Source organism: Rana temporaria, chromosome 10, assembly GCF_905171775.1.
Source record: "Rana temporaria chromosome 10, aRanTem1.1, whole genome shotgun sequence".
Lineage (NCBI taxonomy): Eukaryota > Metazoa > Chordata > Amphibia > Anura > Ranidae > Rana > Rana temporaria.
Window position 1 is genome coordinate 10,221,232 of NC_053498.1, and position 23,777 is coordinate 10,245,008.

The following is a 23,777-nucleotide window of genomic DNA, read 5'->3' on the forward strand; positions in this document are numbered from 1 at the left end:
ATAAAAGAACAAGGTACAAAGTAAAGGAGGAAAATAGCTCAGAGGAGGAGAGAGAACAGCCAGATACAAATATTATCTGTACCACCTATGAGTAGGCCTCATAGTGTAATATTATTATTATTATTATTATTATTATTATTATTAGTAGTAGTAGTAATATCAATAATAATAATAATAATAATAATAATAATAATGTATAACCCGATTTAACATTTGTAGGATTATTATTAGTATTATTATGCTTATTAAAAATATAAATAATAACATCAATATTATTTATAAATAAATACTGTAAAAATATTATTGCTGTTGCAATAATACTAATAATAATAATAATGATTATTATTATTATTATTATTATTATTATTATTATCATTATCATCGTTATTATTAGTAGTAGTAGTAATAATAAAAATATAAAAATAATAATTATTATTATTATTATTATCATTATCATCATCATCATCATTATTATTATTAGTAGTAGTAAAAATAATATAAAAATAATAACACTTATTATCATCATCATCGTTATTATTAGTAGTAGGAATAATAAGATAATAATAATCATTATTATTATTATCATCATCGTGATTATTAGTAGTAGTAATAATATTATAAAATATATATATATATATATATATATATATATATATATATATATATATATATATATATATATATATATATATATATATATATATATATATATATTATTATCATCATCATCACTATTATTAGTAGCAGTAATAATAATAACATAAAAATATTTAATTATTATCATCATTGAGGAAAATACCTCAGAGGAGGAGAGAGAACAGCCAGATACAAATATTATCTGTACCACCTATGAGTAGGCCTCATAGTGTAAGATTATTATTATTATTAGTAGTAGTATTAATAATAATAATGTTGTGTAACCAGATTTACATTTGTAGGATTAGTATTATTATGCTTATTAATAATATAAATAATAACATAAATATTATTTATAAATAAATACTGTAAAATATTATTGTTGTTGCAATAATTATAATAATAATGATTATTATTATTTTAATTATCATCATAATTTTTATCAATAGTAGTAATAATAATATAAAAATAATATAAAAAAAATAATTATTATCATTATCATCGTTATTATTAGTAGTAGTAGTAATAATAAAAATAATAATTATTATTATCATCATCATTTTTAGTAGTAGTAATAATAATATAAAAATAATAACACTTATTATAATCATCATCGTTATTATTAGTAGTAGGAATAATAATATAATAATAATCATTATTATTATTATTATTATTATCATCATCATTATCATCATCGTTATTATTATTAGTAGTAGTAATAATATTATAAAAAAATATATGTATATTATTATTATTATTATTATTATTATTATCATCATCACTATTATTAGTAGCAGTAATAATAATAACATAAAAATATTTAATTATCATCATCATTGAGCCCTTGAAGAAGCCAACCAGGTGAAACGCGTCGGTATGAGTTATCCTTTCCTATTCTGATGTACAGTATGTGTTATGCAACAAATATGATATATACGCAAATTATTAAAAGTCAGCAGCTGCAGTATTTGTAGCTGTTGGCTTTTAATATTTTTTTTTCAGCGGACATCCGCTTTAAAGAAGAAGTGTATTCTCCAAAGAAAAATAAAACGTAAGATGAGGAATTTAGAAGCACATATTATAATGACCTACAACAACAGTTGGATCCAGTAAAGGATTCCCAACAGGTAGTAGATTTTACTAGTCGAATAGGTCATCTTCTGAGTTTTTTCATGAATTACTTTTTATTGATTTAAATCAGGAAATAATGCAACTGGCCACTAGATGGCGCAGAGTAACATAGGAGTTCTCTATAATATCTAGCACCACCTAGTGGGCAAATGCTGTATATTTAATTTTTTTTTTGTAAAATATTTATTTTCATTTTTCAAAGAAAAGAGGTATTGACAGTTGTACAATGCGGCATTATCAATCAGACAGAAAGCCAATACAAAATAATAACAATAACCAGAGTAGGGGGTGACAGTGAGGGAGGGGAGGGAGAAGGGGTAGTGGGCCAAAGGGAGGGGGGAGGGAATAAGGGAGAGAAGGGACTCTAAGGGAAGGTGCCTCCGGTCCGCGCTCAGGCAAACATCAAACCGGGAGCAGCGGCCCGCCACGGAGCAGGGACAGGCGGACACACCACCCACCCAGGACATTCGATCCATGTGGGCGGGTCCTCTCCAAAATAACGGGGGAGGGGATGTGTCCCCATGTCTCCGCCCCCCGGCAGACAGCAAGGTGGCTCCCCTTGCTACATGCTAATTAGAACAGACCTGAGATAATGGGACTAGTCAAATAGGTTGGGGGTTGCATCGATGGTCCCAATATTAAACAAATATCTATGCATTAGACATTAAGAAGGGGGAAGAGGGGCGAGGGATAGAGGAACAGAGTAAAAATCAGGAGGAGGGACAGAGAGAATTGAGAGAAGAGAGGTGGAAGATAGAAGAAAGAAGGACCAGCACTCACCACTTTCGCCGACTTACAGGACTCCCTTCATCCTGGAGCTTCAAGAGGCCGACTGACGATGCGCCCGGACAAGTTCCCCAAAGGAGGGGTCAGCCAACACCAGTAGCGCCTCATCCAAACTGGAGGAGAGCAAAGCCGTGTCATGTACGTGAGCCTTCCACTCTGCCCAAGTGGCCTCAAATTTTTCGCGGGTATCTCTGCAGGTGGCCAGCCAACCCTCCGCTTCCATGATCTCCCCCACCTTCCTCAACCAGTCTTGCTCACTGGGAATTTGTGAGCTTTTCCAATGAATCGGAATAAGTCGTTTAGCCGCATTGAGGAGGTGGGGGAGAGCGCTACGTTTATACCGTGACAGGGGAATGGGGGGGACGTGGAGCAGGAAATGTTGGGGTTGGGCCGGGACATCTATGCCCAAGCCCTCAGACACGTGTTTGGCAACCATGTCCCAGAACGGGCGAAGCACCGGACACTCCCACCAAAAATGCTGTATATTTCATTTTAAATTAATGAAAAACATTTGACCAGCACAGGAAACAGTCTCATTTTTTATTTTTTTTTGCTCCTTTCACTCGAATGTTTTTGCGGTTGATATGTGAACTTTCTTATAACCACAACCCGTAGTGTCGTGTCTGGAATTTATTTGTGCAGAAAACATAAACATGAACACATATTGAAAAGATGACGCATTTCAAGCCGAAAAACAATATCTTATACGATGTTGACAACCAATGACGGCCTCAGCGCTACTCATCTGTCATGTGTGAAGGTAACATTCATCCGGTGGTTCTGGGTAAACCAATCCTTTTCATTTCCTCATTTCTATCTCATGATTTCACAGCCAACAATGTAGCAATAAAAGTTGATGTGTGGCAACATGGAAACCGCCAGATTGTCTCCTTGTAACATTTCCATTCTTCTAAGTAAGTTTTCTTTCTGATGCCGAAGAAACCAAATCCATTTCCTGAAACTGAAAAGGAGCCACATCATCAATGACTTCCCGTTGGCCGAGAGCAATGCGGAACCGTCCTAAGTAATGTAATGTGCGCTGCGGTGAGATCTCAGGAGGAAAACAATAACTGGAAGACGTTCAGTGCAAATTATTCCTGTACTGGGTGTATACTGACAGCCGGACAGAATTCTAAATATACTCTATATAAATATATATATGTATATACTGTGCATAGGTAGACAGTATGGGCCAGATTCATGTAGCTTTGCGGCGGCGTATCGTATCCCGTTTACGTTACGCCGCCACAAGTTTCCAGGGCGTGTACCATTTAAATTAGGCGCGCTCCCGCGCCGGACGTACTGCGCATGCTCCGTTTGGAAATTTCCCGCCAGTGCTTTGCGCGAAATTACGGCGCCCGACGTGTTTTTTGAACGGCGACGTGCGTAACGTACTTTCGTATTCCCGGACGTCTTACGCAAAAAAAAAAAAAAATTAAATTCCACGCGGGAACGACGGCCATACTTTAACATGGGCTGTCTAAATATAAGCCATGAAATAGAAGCCGCAACTTTACGACGGGAAAAGCCGACTAGCGACGACGTAAGAGAATGCGACGAGCGCGCGTACCTTCGTGGATCGCCGTAATCAGCTAATTTGCATACCCGACGCTGGAAAACGACGCAAACTCCACCCAGCGGCCGCCGAGGAATTACACCTACGACCTGAAGGCGTACCAAGCCGTACGCCTGTCGGATCGAAGCCTAAAGCCGTCGTATCTTGGTTTGAGGATTTAAAACAACGCTACGACGCGGCAAATTTGAAAATACGCCGGAGTATCAGTAGATACGCCGGAGTATTAGAACTGTGAATCTGGCCCTATGTATATTATATACAGTTTTGTTCAAAATTATTCAACCCCCCAATGCTGTAAAGGGTTTTAGGGAATTTAGTGTACATTTGTAATTGTATTCAGAATGAAATCCTACAAGGACTTCTTAAAGAACCATATGCAACTAAAATGACATCAATTGGTTTTGTAATACAGTAGTAAATGTTTCTTTTGTGAATTCTTCATTTACACAATTATTCAACTCCCTTTGATATGCGAGTGCTTTGGATTACAAGCATTCTCCTGGAACGCAGTGCTTTAGCAAATCACCTGTGATCTAGTTAGGGGGGGTGACCTCTACTGTATAGTGACCCTGTTGCTTTGTAGTGCACGGGCAAAGCCCGGGTTCACTTTGAGGATCCCATACAAGGGTGGAAATGTACCCGCTATGCCCCCATCTCCTCCATGCAGCCCGCATCTCCCGGGAAGACTTGACTTTCCAGCTACCAGACGTTTTGTTGGAAGCCTTCAGCGCGGAAAATAATGACCTTGGCAATATCCGGGCATGAGCCGCAGGAAACGTTCGCAGCTTTGAACAAAGTTCCAGCAGAGAAAATTCCACAACGCGGCTAAAGCCGCAGAAAAATCTCGTTTGAGGGGGTCGCGCATCTGTGCGCTCGGAGCAGGAAATCTGTGAGCCGTTTAAAGTCACAGGGCCAGATTCTGAAAGGACTTACGACGGCGCAGCGCCATGTACGCCGTCGTAAGTCCTAATCCGACCCGTCGTATCCATGCGCCTGATTCTTACAATCAGTTACGCATAGATAACCATTAGATCCGACAGGCGTAAGTCTCTTACGCCGTCGGATCGTAACTGCATTTTTCCGCTGACCACTAGGGGCGTGTACGCTGATTTACGCGTCGAAATATGTAAATCAGCTATATACGCGAATTCATGTACGTACGCCTGACCGACGCAGTAAAGTTACGACGTTTACGTTAGGCTTTTCCCGGCGTATAGTTACCCCTGCTATATGGTGGCATAAGTGCGGCGTAACACTGTTAAGTATGGCCGTCGTTCCCGCGTCAAAATTTTAAAATTTTGCGTCGTTTGCGCAAGTCGTGCTTGAATGTGGCTGGACGTCATTTACGTCCACGTCAAAACCAATACGTCCTTGCGGCGTATTAGGAGCAATGCACACTGGGAGATTTCCACGGACGGCGCATGCGCCGTTCGTGAAAAACGTCAATCACGTCGAGTCACATACATTTACATAAAACACGCCCCCCTGATCCAAATTTGAATTAGGGGGGCTTACGCCGGCCGATTTACGCTACGCCGCCGCAACTTACGGAGCAAGTGCTTTGAGAATACAGCACTCGCCCGTCTAAGTTGCGGCAGCGTAGCGTAAAACGGATACGTTACGCCACCGCAGAGATACGCAGAACTACGAGAATCTGGCCCACAGTCCCCGGTATACAGTGTGGAAAATACGCTCTGTAACCTCACATTGATTGTATTTATTATGCATGGGGTGGGGGGTTTGATTCAGAAACAGCTAGTATAAGGGATTTTTAAAAAAATTTGCATCGTTATTAATTAATCAAAACTGCACGTAAATCCATTCAGGGGGCAAGATCGAATTTTCTCTGGGTATATTCCCTGCAGATCGAATGCTGTTCATTGAATAGAAATACAGTGTGAATGGAGAAAGTACCACATTATGGCCACTAGAGGGTGCTGAGGATCCTAGTTAAATTAGCGCCATCTAGTGGCCACAATGTAGTATTTTCACCATTCACACTAGCTGGTGCTGAAGCGCCTGGGACAACCAGTGCCATCTAGTGGCCATAATGTGGTATTTTTAGCCATTCACACTATAAAGTGATGAGGCGCCTAGGATAATCAGCGCCATCTAGTGGCCATAATGTGGTATTTTCATCATTCACACTATAAAGTGATGAGGCGCCTAGGATAATCAGCGCCATCTAGTGGCCAGATTGTGGTATTTTCATCATTCACACTATAAAGTGATGAGGCGCCTAGGATAATCAGCGCCATCTAGTAGCCATAATGTGGTATTTTCATCATTCACACTATAAAGTGATGAGGCGCCTAGGATAATCAGCGCCATCTAGTGGCCAGATTGTGGTATTTTCATCATTCACACTATAAAGTGATGAGGCGCCTAGGATAATCAGCACCATCTAGTGGCCAGATTGTGGTATTTTCACCATTCACATGAGATGGTGTTGAGGCGCCTAGGATAACCAGTGCCATCTAGCGGCCATAATGTGGTATTTTTACCATTTACACTAGATCATGGGTAGTCAACCTCGGCCTTCCAACTACAAGTCCCACGAGACATTGCAAGGCCTTGACAATCACAGGCATGACTCCTAGGCATGATGGGATGTGTAGTTTGACCACAGCTGGAGGGCCGAGGTTGCCTACCCCTGCACTAGATGGTGCTGTGGAGCCTAGGATAATAAGCGCCATCTAGTGGCCATAATGTGGTATTTTCACCATTCACTCCAGATGGTGTTGAGGCGCATAGGCTAATCACTGCCATCTAGTGGCCTAAATGTGGTATTTTCACCATTCACACTATCAGAGGTCTCCAAACTACGGCCCGGGGGCCGGATGCGGCCATTTGATTGCCCTTATCTGGCCCTTGGGGCTCTATTCCTCCCACTGACACCAACTATGGGGCACCATTCTTCCTACTTTCCCCAATGATAGGATACTATTCTTCCTACTGACCCCAATGATTGGATACTATTCTTCCTACTGACCCCAATGATAGGATACTCTTCTTCCTATTGACCCCAATGATAGAATACCATTCTTCCTACTGACCCCAATGATGGGATACTATTCTTCCTACTGACCCCAATGATAGGATACTATTCTTCCTACTGACCCCAATGATTGGATACTATTCTTCCTACTGACCCCAATGATAGGATACTCTTCTTCCTACTGACCCCAATGATAGGATACTATTCTTCCTACTGACCCCAATGATAGGATACTCTTCTTCCTACTGACCCCAATGATAGGATACTCTTCTTCCTACTGACCCCAATGATAGGATACTATTCTTCCTACTGACCCCAATGATTGGATACTCTTCTTCCTACTGACCCCAATGATAGGATACTATTCTTCCTACTGACCCCAATGATTGGATACTCTTCTTCCTACTGACCCCAATGATAGGATACTATTCTTCCTACTGACCCCAATGATAGGATACTCTTCTTCCTACTGACCCCAATGATAGGATACTATTCTTCCTACTGACCCAATGATGGGATACTATTCTTCCTACTGACCCCAATGATAGTTGAAGTTGAATTTCAGGCATATCACAAATGAAATCAATGTGATTTCCCTTGTCATGTGATACTGCGTGACTCAAGTCGCATCAGAAGTCGCACTAGTGTGAACCGGAGCTTAAATGTGTTTATAAAAAAAAAATATATATATTTCTATATATTGTATTGAGTAACCCAGTCAAACCTGTGATTATGCAGGAAGGGGATTCCCAACCCCCTCACACCAGATATTTTATATTGTAGGTAGTTTTCATTTTTTCCACAACGCATACAAGTAGAGCTTATGCCGATCTATACAACATATTGATTGACTTTTACAGACTTTTCTTACCTTACCGCAATGTCACTAAAGAATACTGGTATCTCCATTTATTGTTCCATTGATATTCCAGTAGCATTCATTAGGCGATAACACGGATCGAAATGACATACAAAGGACTGCTGGAGTTCACCAGGGACAGGCAGAGTCAACAAGGGGCCTCAGTGTAGGAATGTTTGCCTCACCCCTCCCCCAATTGAACTCAAGTAAAAAGAATTGAGTGATGCCCAAGTCTTTGTGACATTGGGACGGGTCCCAACACCCATCTGACCCACCTTTAGTAAAAAAGGACTCCAAAGTAACAGAGGGCCCCACCCCTGACCCAGTGTAACTTCCCGCCATGTAAAAATACCTATTCACTGTGTATCAATAGACAGCTTGATAGAACTGAGCGGTGCCCAAGTCTATGTGACAGTGGGATGGGTCCTAACACCCAACTGACCCACCTCTAGTAAAATAGGACTGCTAAGTGCCATAGGGCCCATGTGCAAGAACAAATGTTTGCCAACCCCTCCCGAATTGAACTGCCAATCGGGTAAAAAGAATGGAGTGGTGTTTAAGTTTACATGACAGTGGGACGGATCCCAATGCCCATCTGACCCACCTCTAGTAGAAAGGATTACTAAGTACCAAAGGACCGATGTGCAAAAACAATGTTTGCCCCAATTTAACTACCGGCAACGTAAAAATACCTATTGACTATGTATCAATAGAAAGCTTGATAAAACTGAGCGGTGCCCAAGTCTATGTGACTGTGGGATGAGTCCAACACCCACCTGACCCACCTCTAGTAAAAGAGGGTTAGTAAGTCTCAGTGGACCCATGTGCAAGAACATTGAACTGCCGATCAAGTAAATCGAATGGAGTGGTGTCTATGTCTACTTGACAATTGCATGTGTCCCCAACACCTATATGACCCACCTCTAGAAAAAAAAAGGACTCTGAAGTGCCATAGGGCCCATGTGCAAGAACAATGTTTACCCACCCCCACTCCAATTCAACTACCGGCCACGTAAAAATACCTATTGCCTGTGTGTTGTTGATTGACAACTTGATAGAACTGAGCACTTCCAAAGTCTACATGACAGTGGGACGGGTCCCAACTAGGATTGCCACCTCATCCCTTTAAAACCGAACACATATTAATTACACACCTTCTCTGGCTGATTAAGGTGCTAATTAAACTCACTTGGTGCCTTATCGACATTAAATTAGCCCCAGAACCTGTGTAATTACTACGGGCCAGATTCTCAGAAGAGTTACGACGGTGTATCTCAGGAACAACCGTCGTATCTCTGTTTTTTGGCCCCGGGTATCTATGCGTATGATTCCTAGAATCATTTTCGCATAGATACGGCCTAGATCCGACAGGTGTAAGTCACTTACACCGTCGGATCTTAGATGTAATTCGATGCTGGCCGCTAGGTGGCGTTTACGTTCAGTTCTCATTTGACTATGCAAATGAGCCTGTTACGCCTTTTCCCGAACGAATTTGCGCCGCGTCGTCGTCGTTTACGTCGTTTCGGTAAGCGTAAGGTTACCCCTGCTATATGAGGGGTAACCTTACGCCAGTCCGCCGTATGCCATGTTAAGTATAGCGTCGGGTCCGCGTCGTCTTTTTCCGTCGGTTACGTCGTTTTACTAAGTCGTCCGCGAATACGACTTTACGTCAATGACGGTCACGTCGGCGTCATTGACGTTTTCCGTCGTGAGCTGGAGCATGCGCACTGGGCTATTTTTCCGCCCGGAGCATGCGCAGTTCAATCGGCCCGGGGGCGCGCTTAACTTGAATACAAGCCGCCCCCTTTGAATTACGCAGCCATACGCCGGGCCATTTACACTACGCCGCCGCAAATTACGGAGCAAGTGCTTGGAGAATATGGCACTTGCTCCTGTAAGTAGTGGCGGCGTAGTGTAAATAGCTTACGCGACGCCGCCGCAGTATGTACGGGAATCTGGCCCTATGTGTTCGGGTTTAAAGGGATGAGGTGGCAACCCTAGTCCCAACACCCTTCTGACCCACCTCTAGAAAAAAAGGACTCCTAAGTGACATAGAGCTCATGTGCAAGAACAATGTTTGCCCCGTGGGATGGGTCTTAACTCCCACCTGAGCCATCTCTAGTAAAAAGGGGTTACTACTAAGTCTCAGAGGGCCCATGTGCAAGAACAATGTTTGCCCACCCTTCCCTAATTGAACTGCCGATCAAGTAAAATGAATTGAGTGGTGTCTAAGTCTACTTGACAGTGGGATGGGTCCCCAACACCTATCTGACCCACCTCTAGTAAAAAAGGACTCCGAAGTGCCATAGGGCCCATGCGTAAGACCAATGTTTGCCCCACTCCCACTCCAGTTTAACTACCGGCCCCATAAAAATACCTATTGCCTGTGTATTGATTGACAACTTGATAGAATTGAGCACTGCCCAAGTCTACATGACCATCGGATGGGTCCCAACACCCATCTGACCCACCTCTAGTATAAAGGACTCCTAAGACTCATAGGGCTCAATTATTTTTACTTGACCAGCAGTTCGAATGGGGAGGGGTGGGCAAACATTGTTCTTGCACATGGAACCTCTTTGGACATTGGAGTCCGTTTTTACTAGAGGTGGGTCTGATGGGGTTTACAACCCCTTTAAATTTATTGGTAGTCAATGGGAAAATGCCCTTAAAAAAGGTGGCTGGTGGGAAGAATGCCTTCTACAGTAGGGGTCAGAATGCCACTCTTACAGAGAGCTACAAAGATCATTGGGTTCATGTTGATCAGGGGGTCTCCAAACTTTCAAAGGGATGGTTTACTGTCCTTCAGACTTTAGGCAGGCCTGACTGTGACCATCAGAAGTACAAAATGTCCCAGCATCAGTGGGAGCAAAAAATTCCCCACCACTGGTGTCATTGGGGGGAATAGTGCCCCTCCTTAGTGTCGTTGGGACCCATTGTTGGTGTCATTGGGATGAACTGTGCCCCATCGTTGATATAATTCGTAGGAATTGTTCCCATCATTGGTGTCATTGGGAGGAATTGTGCCCTTCACCGGTAAAAGCAAGCAAAGGTCCGCATCAGGCCCTTGGTCCACATTTTGGGCGGCACTGATGTAGATGGTTTTGTCAAGTGGCCTTACCCTGGAACTATGTAGGTACCATAGGCGTGCGCAAGGGGTGTGCCAGGGCACACCCTAATCCTGGAGTTGACAACCTGTCAATGGTGGACAGGTGATAGGAAAAAATGCAATCCTTCCTTTCCGACCCTCAGAACCTGGACAGGAGAGGTGGCAGGGGTGGAATTTAGTGGAACCGATCTGTATTTTCCTCCTGCAGCAGCTGAAAGTAGGTTTCTCCTCCTCTCCCTTTTGTTAACATTCAGCTGCCACAGGAGGAAAATATAGAGGATCGGTACTAATATATGCCAACCCCGCCACCCCTCATTTCCCTGTTCCTCTTCTGTTTCCCGAGTCCCCCATGTGCTCCCTTGCCCCCCCCCCTCCTTCCATTGTTTCAGGATGGAGAGCGGGGAAGAGGCCGGTAAATATGTCAAACGCATATGTGTTCGAGTTTTGGGGTGCACACTCTAATCCAATAGGCTGTGCACACCTATAGTAGGTACCATCAAATGGGAGGACAATTGGTCAAATATCAAGGAAACCCTAGCAACCTCTGGGGGAACCAAAGGGTTCCATGAAACCTTGGATGAGAATGGCTTGGTTTAACCACTGCAAGTCCAAGGCAATTTGTTCAAGAAACAAGCAAGCCTCCCCTGTCTTTCTCAAGGAAATATCTCAACACAAAAAATCTCTATAAAACCACTATTGTTAGTCTGTACAGACGTCTCAAGTTTCTAGCATGTGATCGAAATAATCTGATGCTTCATCCTCGAGCACAAAGCAATTGCGGGGTATAATGGTCCTGTCTATTGTTAAACTGCAGATTAACTGGCATTCCTGTGTCCTCATACCTGCGATTGTTGAGCTGCTACCAAATCTCAGTGATGATATTGTAGACCGTGGGACAGATTGCTGTGTTACTTGTAGGAATGAACGTCTCAATATGATCCAATTTCCGAAAGTTTACCAAATCCGTAATGGCCGACGCAGATCAGATTGCGTTAGACTTAAATTGTTGATAATCAGCTTATGGGCTCACAAGATTGTGTGAGAAATGTCTTACTTTAGGCTTCCATCAACCCAGCCAAGTGAGAGCATGGCCACCTTATCCAGCGGGCACACCTTTGCACAGCCCAGGGGCCTCAGGTGCCCCATCAGGACGGGCAGGGCCAATCCCAGGCAGGTGCACTGTAAGCTGCTGCAGAAAAGGGACGCCAAGTCTCCGAAGCTGGGGCATGCCACTTGACTGCACTGGTTGCTAGAATCCCTGGCCGCCCGGCGCCTAGCAACCAGTGACATCAGAGGCCCCCGCCACCCCAGCATTCAGAGCGTGCCGCGGCCGCCCCAGCATTCAGAGCGTGCCGCCTCCGCGGCTGGAAAACTAGATCGGCTCCACCCACCTCTGCCATCTTCAGACTCAGATAGCACGCCGTAGGTCACCATCTTCATTGTTTGGGCCCCAATGCATTTCTTTGCCCAGGGGCCCATGTTTAGGGGGACCACATTTCCAAACTGCCATTCAGGGACACACCCCCTCTCTCACCTTCCCCAAAAAAAGATGAAAAGGGAAATGTAGTCTCTTGGTTGATGGGGAATTTGGTGGTGGGTTATTTGTCAGGTGATTGTGCCACTTGCCACCAGATGCAGTGCTGCTTGCCACCCATAGCCTGCCACCAGATGCAGTGCTGCTTGTCACTGAGTGAGAGGAGTTCTCCCCAGAAGGGACAAAGATGGCAATAAACCCCCCTGGAAGAGGTTAGAAAAATCCCCTTCTATCTAAAACGAAAAAAATAAATAAAGACGTTTTGGCATCAAGGCCTATGTTTAAGTTTAGGTTAATTTAAGTTAGGCTTATGTCATACTAGCAATCCTAGTGTTGGCTAAAACACGTCAGAGAGTTGATTGCTAAAGTCTACAGAGTCACCAAGTTCTTACTATTGATAGGTTCGAGCAGTGGCGGTGCATCCATAAAGGAGCGCAGGAGCACAGTGGCGTAGCGTGGGGGGGGGCAGGTCCAGGATGACCTGAGCTCAGAGGGTGCGGGTGGGCCACTAGAACAATCAAACTGAGGACACCTAGTGGCAGAAAAAAGGAGGAGGAAATCTCTGGATTGACGGTGAATACTGCAGAAAAAAAACAGGTTCTTTTATCTTCTAATGAGCTATTCATGTTTATTTTGTGGTTTTTGGCTGAAATACTGTTTAGAAAAAAAAAAATAGCCGTCTAATTGTAGTAACTGTGCTGTCTTGATGAAATATTTGATCTGGTGTGTGTGATGACAATGGTTCGGGGGAAAAATAAAGAACCTTGCAAATACAATGACTCAGCAATCATGAGAGACACAAAAGGTTGTATGTGGTCAGATACGTCGGAAATCCTGGACTAATGCCGGTCTTGAGAAAAGATTATAATCCTTTAATTAATGCGACTGTTGGGCTCGGCAACAATGGGTGGCTTGATTGGAAGATTTGCGGAATAACCTGGAAAAATTCAAGCTTTAATATTTTAAGGTTTAAGTTACATACAGGCTCGGCATTACAGTATTAATTAATTATAAGGTATTATAAACAGGGCCGCCGTCAGGGGGGTACAGGCAGTACACCTGTAAGGGGCCCGGAGGTCCCCAGGGGCCCGGATGGCAACCCCCCTTTTTTTGTAAGGGGCCCAGAGGTCCCCAGGGGCCCGGATGGCAACCCCCCTTTTAAAAAAAAAAAATTATAAAAAAAAAATTGTAATTTTTTTTAATATATATATTTTTTGGTTTTTATTAAAGGGCCCAGAGGTCCCCAGGGTCCCAGGTGGCAATAGAAAGGAAATAGAATGTTTATATATATATATATATATATATATATATATATATATTTTTTTTTTATTTATTTATTTTTTTAATTAAAGGGCCCAGAGGTCACCAGTGCCCCGGATGGCAAACCCCCCTTTTTTATACACTTTTTTATTATTTTTTTTCTCTCTTTTCTTTTTATTAAAGGGCCCAGAGGTCCCCAGGGTCCCAGGTGGCAACCCCCCTTTTTTTTATACATTTTTTTTATTATTTTTTTTTCTCTCTTTTCTTTTTATTAAAGGGCCCAGAGGTCCCCAGGGGCCCGGATGGCTGCCCCCCTTTTTTTTATATATATATTTATTATATATATTTTTTATTTCCTTTTTTTGCAAGGGCACCCCCCGCTCCTCATATCGCGGCAGCACCAACCACCCCCCCTCCCGCTTCTCTGCTCCAGGGGGCCCAAAATTCCAGATGGCGGCCCTGATTATAAATGTAAAAAATAAATAAATAAATACAATAGCGCTTTGTTGGCGAGTACATTTAGTAATTTGCTGTAAATAATTCCCTATATTCCCTGTAAATGAAATGCTTCAGCAGGATCTATTTATTAAAAAAAATCCCTGTATAAATGCCTCAGCAGTTGCATCAGTTGTCGTGAATAATCCCCATAATGTGTCTAATATGTGTATTTTCTATGATCATGAGCGCCATCTAGTGACCATAATGTGTTATTTTCTGCAATACCGCAATCAGGAAATATACTGGCCACTAGATGGAGCTGGAGATCAAAGGAAGTACACATATTAGACACATTACAGGGATTATTCGCAATGGCTATGTATATGGTGAGGTATTCGTACAGAAATGTTTTTTATAAATAGGCTAAAGTAGAACTATGACCTCCCTTTAACAGTTAAAGGACCGCTGCGCGCAGATTTACTTTTCTGCAAGCTGACACTGGTCATGGCCCTCCCCATCAAAGGGTCGCAGGAACTGGGTAGCAATGCTGTGGTAACTCTGTCTTCACCAGAGCACCCTGCAAGGATACCCATGGCAGATCACATCAGCTCAACCAAGGCAAGACCCCAGTGACAACTTGGTCTTCATCAGAGCACCCTACAAGGAATGATGGGCCGGTGACTCTGGTGGCCCCTGGGCTACTTTGCTACAAGGTGAAGCTGGTCATGGCCCTCAGGACCACCCCATCAAAGGGTCGCAGGAACTGGGTAGCAATGCTGTGGTAACTCTGTCTTCACCAGAGCACCCTGCGAGGATACCCATGGTAAATCGCATCAGCTCAACCAAGGCAAGACCCCAGTGACAACTTGGTCTTCATCAGAGCACCCTACAAGGAATAATGGGCCGGTGACTCTGGTGGCCCCTGGGCTACTTTGCTACAAGCTGACAGTGGTCATGGCCCTTTGGACCACCCTATCAAAGGGTCGCAGGAACTGGGTAGCAATGCTGTGGTAACTTGGTCTTCACCAAAACACCCTACGAGGATACCCATGGCAGATCACATCAGCTCCACCAAGGCAACACCCAAGTGACAACTTGGTCTTCACCAGAGCACCCTACAAGGAACGATGGGCTCTGGTGACTCTGGTGGCCCCTGGGCTACTTTGCTACAAGGTGAAACTGGTCATGACCTTCAGGACCACCCCATCAAAGGGTCACAGGAACTGGGTAGCAATGTTGTGGTAACTCTGTCTTCACCAGAGCACCATGCGAGGATACTAATGGCAAATCGCATCAGCTCCACCAAGGCAACACCCAAGTGACAACTTGGTCTTCACCAGAGCACCCTACAAGGAACGATGGGCCGGTGACTCTGGTGGCCCCTGGGCTACTTTGCTACAAGCTGACAGTGGTCATGGCCCTTAGAACCACCCTATCAAGGGGTCACAGGAACTGGGTAGCAATGCTGTGGTAACTTGGTCTTCACCAGAGCACCCTGCGAGGATACCCATGGCAGATCACATCAGCTCCACCAAGGCAACACCCAAGTGACAACTTGGTCTTCAACAGAGCACCCTACAAGGAGGCTCTGGTGACTCTGGTGGCCCCTGGGCTACTTTGCTACAAGCTGACACCTAGTCATGGCGCTCAGGATCATCCCACCAAGGAGTTAAAGGAACTAGGTAGCAATGATGTGGAGACAGGGTAACAAATATGGCAGAAGTTCAGAGTAGGATCAGAAATCGAGGAAGAAGGCGGGTAAGAGAGAGGTCGCTGTCCTTCCAGAGGTCGAGGTAGGTAGCCGGCAAGGGGACAACCTTTTTTACTCAGGATGTGGCTACTTTCTAAAGGAAATTAGCTGTAATCCTTTGCACAGACTTTGCACCTGGAATGTATTTATCTGAATTGAACTGAAAGTTTAGTTGGCCTTTAAAACCAGCCTAGCTCCCCACCGCCATCTGGTCCCCAGAAATGGTGTTCTGAGATCACAGACCAACACACACTCTGCAGCTTCTTTAGTTTTTTAGTTTTTTTTTCTCTTTCTGTCAGCTCTTTTCTAACTCTTTCCAGAATGGAAGGTTGCCCATCTGCGGTCTCTCTCGCTCCTCCTCGCTCTCTCTCCCCCACCAGCAAGAAGTCATAATCAGATTAGAGCAGATGTTTCTAGAGATGAGCCAATCATGTTGGACTTGTCAGGCGTATTCTGCTATGTAATGTAATGGTGATTCATGCATTTGCAGGCAGGAGCCTGTCATGTCATTGGGTGCTTTAGTTACAGCGACTTAGAGCCGCTGAACTCCATTAATGCTGCCAGGCACCGGCAACTGCAGAGGTAATCTTTCCCTAATCACCAGCAAATTAAATATTAGGAAATGAACTGCTCCAAGCTGGAGTTTAATCACGTTTTATGAAACCATGCATTCAAGTCAAATGTAAAAAGTTTCCATTCAAAGGTTCTCAGGGGACTCAGTCCCTGCTCAATGGCTCTTTATTTTATCTTGAAGATGGTTAATTCTAGGGTTTTCCCGATACCACTTTTTTGAGACCGCGTACAACTACCGATACTTTTTTTCAAGTACTCGCCGATACCGAATACCGATACCTTTTTTTTAATGTTATGTGACAGTGGCGTTTTTTTTTTTTTTTTTTTACACAATTTTTATTTATTTTTACAATTTTTTATTTATTTTTTTTCATTACAGTGATTTTTTTTAGGGGGGGGGTAGTGGATTGTCAGTGTGTGTTTTTTTTTTATTTACATTTTTTTTTTTTTATTATTTATTGCAATTTTTTTTCTTTTAATCAGCCCTGTTTATGAGGGCTTTGGTGAGATATCAGGGGTCTTAACAGACCTCTGACATCTCCCCATTAAGACAGAGAAAGGGACTAAGGACACAGCTTCTCTCCATTCATAAACTGAAGCTTCGTAAACACAGGTTACGATGCTCAGTTACGTGAATGGGCAGAGTCAGTGATCAGAAAAGTAGGAGCTGGCTTTAGCGGCTCCTACCTCCGCTCTCCATCCTGACAAATTGAGGGGGAGAGCGGCACGGAGGGGCACAAGACAGCATGGGGGAGAGCTTCACGGAGGGGGACAAGACAGCACCGGGGAGAGCGGCACGGAGGGGGAGAAGACAGCACGGGGGGAGCGGCACAGAGGGGGAGAAGACAGCACGGGGGAGAGCGGCACGGAGGGGGGAAAGACAGCACAGGGGGAGAGCGGCACGGAGGGGGAGAAGACAGCACGGGGGGAGAGCAGCACAGGGGGGGAGAAGACAGCACGGGGGAGAGCGGCATGAAGGGGGGGAAGACAGTACGGGGAGAGCGGCACGGAGGGGGGGAAGACAGCACGGGGGGAGAGCGGCAAGGAGGGGGGGAAGACAGCACGGGGGAGAGTGGCACGGAGGGGGAGAAGACAGCACAGGGGGAGAGCGGCACGGAGGGGGACAAGACAGCATGGGGGGAGAGCGGCACGGAGAGGGAGAAGACAGCATGGGGGGGAGAAGACAGCACGGGGGGAGAAGACAGCACGGAGAAGACTTGTAACTGCCCCCCACCACCCGATACCTGACTGCTCAGGTATCGGAAGAAGTATCGGAGTATTTCAGCCGAGTACAAGGGAAATGCCCGGTATTGGTAGCGATACTAGTATCGGTATCGGGACATCCCTTGTTAATTCTGTTACAAAAGATGAATTATTTATATAGGGGTCCTTTCTGTGATTTAAAGTACCAATATCCCAAATACATGTGGATAAATGAAAAATAGTAAAATAGTAAAAAAAGGTACCGATTGATATGTCAGGACCTGCATCACCACAAGGCAGCAGGATACAGGGTACAGCGTACAGGGGAGGAGCAGGAACAGGATAACGGCTAGAAGGATCTGACAGCAAGCAAAGCAAAACAATGGAGCAAATAGGCACTGAATGGGAAGGACCTAAATACACTTCCAGCAGCCAGCATCGGGAGGAAGCTGATTACTGGGGACCGAAGGAACAGCCCGTTCGTGACGTTTCTTCAGGCTCGTGTCATGACCGGCGGCTCCCGTGCGCATGTGCCGTCATCGCGGCTGAAGCCAAACACAACGCCATAGCCTGCAAACCCGGAAGTAACTCCAGGAATGATGTCGGCCCTGTCAGCGGTGTGCCATCGCTGATTCAGGGCATCGTTCTAAGGTAAGTATTTCATAATGAGCACTAGCTCAAAAAAAACTGCAAGACTTCAGCCCCAGAAGAATTTACCCTCTTCCTGACAGACTTTTTGCGCTACGGCACTGCGTCGCTTTGCTTTCAAACAAAAAAAACTGCATTATGGGGCGTTCCGCGGCACTCGAATTTTCCGCGAACGCCCCATAAAATTTCGCTGTTCGGTGAACGGGCGAATAGCCGATGTTCGAGTTCAACTCACGTTCGACTCGATCTCGAAGCTCATCCCTACTAAACTCCAGCTCAGGGCAGCTATCACAAATTTTGGGGCCCCATACACAGCTTTAGGCAGGGAACCCCTGGAGCTGAGAATTGGGGGGGGTGCTGACGGAAAAAAACAAGTGTAATTTCTTCTCTCCTGACGCGAGATAATAAGCGCGGAGGCGGGCCCTGGGGACCATCGGGTGTAATGCAAAAGAATAAATAAATAAATAAATGTAAAACATTTTTTTTTTAAACGGGAGGGAGGGGGGCCAGCCGGGCCTGTAAGGGGCCCTGGGGACCATCGGGCTCCTTACAGGTGTAATGCAAAAAAAAAATGCAGAAAAACAAAATGGGAGAGGGGCCAGCAGGGCCCCTGGTGACCATCGGACCCCTTACAGGTGTAATGCCTGTACCCCCCTGATGGCGGCCCTGTTCCAGCTTTTCCTAACTGTAAAAACCATCCACGTATTTTATTGTATTGAATGCATTAACAATTCTTTTATTATAGTTTATTTGCCTGGCTCAAACAACCATAAAATAGGATGAGGCATGGTATGATTCATGACAATGGAGTTTGTTTAACATCCATCGTACTTATTAAATCTTAACTCCAACATGGAACAAAAGTCAGCTGACACTGACACATAGCTCTCACCCTGCACCTTCTTAGGCAGCTGGGGGAAAAAATGAAGAGTACTAATCTGAGTTTATGCAAGAATATGAATTAAAGTGTATCTACAATACAAATGCACACTTCAAGCAAACAGCTAAGTACATAGAAATAATACATGTATATGGTGGCGCAGCTCTAGCCCTCAGCACAGCCCTGCCCACCAAGGGAGGGGAACCTAACTTTTCTCTCCTGCTGTTTCACTTTCACTTACAAGCAGGGCAGGACTTAGGGTGGTGGGGGCCCCTGGGCTTAATAATCGAAGGGGGCCCCTGGAGCAGAGAAGCGGGGGGGGTTGTTACCGCCGACCGATCATAGTTGTTGAGGGGGGGGGGGCTGGATCCGCCGACCTATCTCGAAGTTGTTGAGCGGTGGGGGGCAGTAATTTTGGGGCCCCTTTACACAGTTGCAGTGAATGGACCCCCCTAAAGCATCAAAGTTGTTAAGTTGTTAGGCGGGGGGGGGGGTACATCCATCCGCCGGAGTTGTTGAGCGGGGGGGTGCCGAAATTGCCGCAAATCGGGGATTGCCACAAAATTGCGGGAGGGGGTTGCTGCGATTGCTGCGAAATTGTGGGAGGGGGTTGCCGTGATTGCGGCGAATGGGGGATTGCCGCAAAATTGCGCGAGAAGATTTCTGCGAAATTGCAAGAGGGGGTTGCCGCGATTGTTGAGAACAGGGGGTTGCCGCGATTGAGCCCAGGGCTCCCATTGGGCGGGGTCCATGGGCTTGAGCCCAGTCAAGCCCAATGGTAAGTCCAGCCCTGCTTACAAGGCTCCTCCTCACCTCCACCCTCAGCTTCTCATTCTGCTGCCCCTTTAGAGCTCTGCTGTATGTAGCACCCTCTAGTGTGCTAGGTGTGAAAGATAGTTGTTTTTTTTTGTCAGTGTAGGCAGATTTATGCAGGCTTAACTGGCAGCCAGGCGTGCTTGTTTTTGTTACCGGGTTGGCAGAAATTCAGGGCGAGCTGGATGATTCACAGGCAGCATCACTGAGACCTCCTATTTATTTCCAGAATGTGCTGGAACCTTCTGGAAAGAAAGAAGGAGAGGTGAGGTGGAGCTGTCTGGAGAATTTTGAGAAGCCCTGACCAATCCCCAACTTGGATTGGCAGAAAGAAGGCCTCCTTAAATACCCAGGGTCAGCACAGCTGGGGGAGGAGATGTTCGGGTGGAAGCTGGAGATGGGGTGTTAGGCTGTCAATGGCCTTGTCTGGGTGGGGGACCTTGGGCCTGGGCTCAGGTGCGGACGGGACCTTTCTACAACCAACGGAGGTGTCCTGGACAGGAGGAACTGGAGCAAAAAGAGGACAGGAGAGGAGAACACTGCCAGGCAAGTCTTCAGGAGGAACAACAAGTTGCATCCAAGAGGGCTGGTGAGCGACACACAGTCAGGAGGACTGAGGAGGCACACCTGAGAGGACTGGGATGGAGCAGTCTGGAATGGGTGCAGAGCCAGTGGAGAGGACTGTGGTGGCACGGGCAGTGGAAAGAGGCAGCTGCAGCCAGAAGGGCTGGCTGGGCCTGAAAAGGTGGTATTGGGATCAGTAGCCATGTGGGACAGCTACCACTAGGACTACCAATTTTGCTACACCACAGGGGCCCACGGTCCCTGCCTGCAAAGGGCATTTTCTTCTTTGGGCCTGGCTGAGCCAGTGTCAGGCCTGTAATTCAGTGCTAGCTGAAGAGGATGTGGAAGAGGGCTAAAGCACCGAGTGAGTTTATTTATAATTTATTTATATTCATATGTAATTCATATGGGTTTGGTTTTAATGGGATGAGGTGGCAACCCTACTACCATGTGCCCTGGTTCCATACACCAACCCCTTCTTCACAAAGTCTGGAGGTCTGGAAGTTCACTCAGCTGTGTGTTAGCAAAGTGAAGAAATTCTCTCAGACAATCAGGTTGCTAGGTCTGTTACCGGTCACCTGATTGGCTGAAATGTCAGGCGCTGTGATTGGACGCCTGAGAGAGAACGGAAGAAGATATGGGGGACATGCAGGAGACCGCCGCTGACCCGTTGCGAGACAGGTAAGTGCCGGGCAGCATCTGATGGGGCACAGTAGCGGCAATTGATGGGCACACTGACAACAGCATCTGATGGGTCACAGTAGCGGCAATTGATGGGCACACTGACAACAGCATCTGATGGGTCACAGTAGCGGCAATTGGGGGGGGGGGCTGTTTGCAGGGGGGGCCTCATACAACATTTTGCTATGGGGCCCTGTGATTTCTAGTTATGCCTATGAGCTGGACCAATGTAACGTTGCAAAAAAATAAAAGCCATACCTGGTGGAGCTCCACCCGAAAGGGGAAGCTACACTTGTCTGCCTCCTGTACCCCTCTGCTGTCACATTTGGCACCTTTTTGGAGGGAGGGGGAAGCAAGCAAACTGATTTTGACAGGTACCCGCTCCCACTTCCAGCTCACTTCACCCCATTCACAGAGCACAGCGCAATTTGCGCATGCTCAGTAGGAAACTGAGGCTGTGAAGATGCAAGGTTTTACTGCCGGTTCCACTTAGTCGAAACGGCGGTGCCAGCACCCGATAGCGGATTCAAGAATCGGCTCAGGGGAAGACACCGCTGGATGCCAGGGCAGGTAAGTACCCTAATAACAAATATTACATTTTTGGCAGCAGAGTGGCAGGGGGGGGCGTAACTTCGCTTTAATAGCTAATACCATTTTGTACTTGCTCTGTCTTTATTGTAGATCAACCATCATTTGTATAAAATTTCTACAACTTTTCGATAAAAGGAATAAGGAGAAGGTATGGGTTGATGAGTCCGATGTGTCTTCATGTTCTACCTCTTAGGCCCCGTACACACGACCAAACATGTATGCTGAAACTGGTCCGCGGGCCAGTTTCAGCATACATGTTCGGTCGTGTGTAGGCGCGAGCGGGCCGAATTCCAGCAAACATTTGCCCGCCGGGCCTTTTCCCAGCGGGCAAATATTCCTGGACGTGTTTTAAAACCGTCCGCTGGAATCCTGCCCGCTCGGACATGTACGGTCGTCAGTACAGACCTACCGTACATGTCCGAGCGCCCGCCGTCCCTCGCATGCGTCGAATGACTTTGACGCATGCGTGGAAGCCTTTAAATGGCAGGCCCGCCCACGTCGCCGCTTCATCGCCGCGTCATCGCCGCGGCGACGACTCGGACACGCCCCACGTAGTGTTTACGCGCGGACTTCTGTACGATGGTTAGTACAACCATCGTACAGAAGCCCTCTGGCAGGCATGTACGGTGAAAACGGTCCGACGGACCGGTTTCACCGTACATGTTTGCTCGTGAGTACCCGGCCTAAATCTGCGCTCACAATCTGCACATTTATCAACTCTCCAGCATGACAACCAGATTGGTTTGCAATATGCGCAGCACAGTGAAATGGGGACCCGTCAATCAAACGGCATTCTCCGATATATTTTTAAACCATATGAAAGAGAAATGTGAGGAAGATAAAAATGTTTCAGATTTTTCACAAAGCTTTAATGGTAAAGGAGAATTCTGACTTATATCATATTTAAAATTCAACTCCAGGGTTCAACTAGGGGCATCTCTCTTCCACCCCTGAAGGTCCAGGTTATATTTTATACTCTTTAATACTTATCTTTTCCAAAGTCTCCAGGCCAGTCGCACGCACTTTTACGTCGGCATAATGGCACGGACAGGCAAATTGGCATATATATATGCCCCTTTAAATTTGCTGCTCGCGCAAGCTCGGTGACCGTGCCCACTGTGTAAACAAGGCATCTCCCTGTTCTACCTAGTGACAGGACACTGATCGTCTGCTCCCTGTGATTGGGAGCAGCGATCATTTTTGTGTCACAGTAAGCCCCGCCCCACACACAGTTAGAATCACTCCCTAGGACACACATAACCCCTTCCTCGCCCCTTAGTGGTTAACCCCTTCCCTGACAGTGTAATTTACACAGTAATCAGTGCATTATTATAGCACTGATCGTTGTATAAATGACAACCGCAGAGATGCGGTTGGACGAGAGCTACAGAGCCCTCCGGTGGTATGTAGCCCAAGAGTGCCCGTGGTCAGCGGAGGACAGCCCCACGGAAGGCTATGACTATGATGGCCTGGGATTGTTGTATTGGAGGCTGTCCGAGGACCCTGACTTTGGGAGTGATCGGGAGTGGCGCTTGAAGGAAATAATGGAGCACAGAGAGCAAAGACTGAATGTCTCGGAAGTGCACTGGGCACAGGAAGATTTGGAGTTTCTGGCCGTTCAGGAATGGGATCTGGAGATCGCCTACAGACGGCTGCTAGACTCTGCTCAGCAGCCAGATGGGGCGCCCTTTGCCTGGGACTATCAGGAAATATCAGCTGACAACTCTGAAATCCTGGCTGATGAATC